This window comes from Nematolebias whitei, chromosome 7 (assembly GCF_014905685.2).
Source record: "Nematolebias whitei isolate Nwh7 chromosome 7, NemWhi1, whole genome shotgun sequence".
Lineage (NCBI taxonomy): Eukaryota > Metazoa > Chordata > Actinopteri > Cyprinodontiformes > Rivulidae > Nematolebias > Nematolebias whitei.
This window is the reverse complement of record NC_056504.1, coordinates 49978035-49979083: the sequence shown is the minus strand read 5'-3', so window position 1 is coordinate 49979083 and position 1049 is coordinate 49978035. Positions and strand designations below refer to the sequence as shown.

General features: G+C 47.5%; 1 protein-coding gene across 1 annotated transcript in view; it reads left to right on the top strand.

Moving 5' to 3' along the window:
* The window catches only part of si:dkey-49n23.1 (semaphorin-3D), a 17262-nt gene that overhangs the window by 7239 nt on the left and 8974 nt on the right, over positions 1-1049 (top strand). The gene's annotated exons all lie outside the window — the stretch shown is intronic.

Below are 1049 nucleotides of genomic sequence, written 5' to 3'. Positions count from 1 at the left end.
CTGGAAGGCGGCGAGCTGACCTCAGTCTAAACTCTGGAAGGCGGAGAGCTGACCTCAGTCTAAACTCTGGGAGGCGGAGAGCTGACCTCAGTCTAAACGCTGGAAGGCGGAGAGCTGACCTCAGTCTAAACTCTGGAAGGCGGCGAGCCGACCTCAGTCTAAACTCTGGAAAACGACAGACATTCACAGAATGCTAGGAGTGTAATGCACATTTTGAGTCTGTCAGGAGACCCAGATCTTTGAATAAAGGGTCGTAACATGAGATTTATTGGAGTTGTGGACTCCCCGCTCAGACTTCATCTCAGATTTTGATTACGTTCACTTTTTAACTCAAAACAGAAAAAAAAAAACCATAAATCTTTGGCAGTTTTTAGAAATTACTTAAAAAAATGCTGCTGAAGGAGATGAGGAGAGGGAGAGGTGAGTTTTGAAAAATTGATTTAATTTCGTTCCAAACCACATGCTGATTTGTAGAGAAAGTCATCTGTTCTTTATGAGGAGAAACTTTAACACGAGGAAGACGAGCAGGACGGATGAAGAGCCTCGGACGTCCCCAATGATGAAGTGGACAAAATGGAAGCTGTTATTGTTTCGCGGTGAGTCTGAGGCCGGGAGCTTCTGACCGCAGCCTGATTCATCGCTGACACGCCTCACCTCGTCTGCAAGCACATGATTTACCAGCTGGAATAACACACGCACGCACGCACACACACACGCACGCACACACATGCACACACACACACGCACACACATGCACACACACACAGACACGTTCGTGTGTTTGGACTCTGATCTCACAGGAAAATCTTAATTTTTCACACGAACAGAAACTCCTTCAAGTTTCCAATAAATCTGAGAGAGAACTGGCAGCTGAAATAAAAACCAGACTGGTTCTGGACTGACTGGTCCTGAACTGACTGGTTCTGGACTGACTGGTCCTGGACTGACTGGTCCTGAACTGACTGGTTCTGGACTGACTGGTCCTGGACTGACTGGTCCTGAACTGACTGGTTCTGGACTGACTGGTCCTGGACTGATGGTCCTGGACT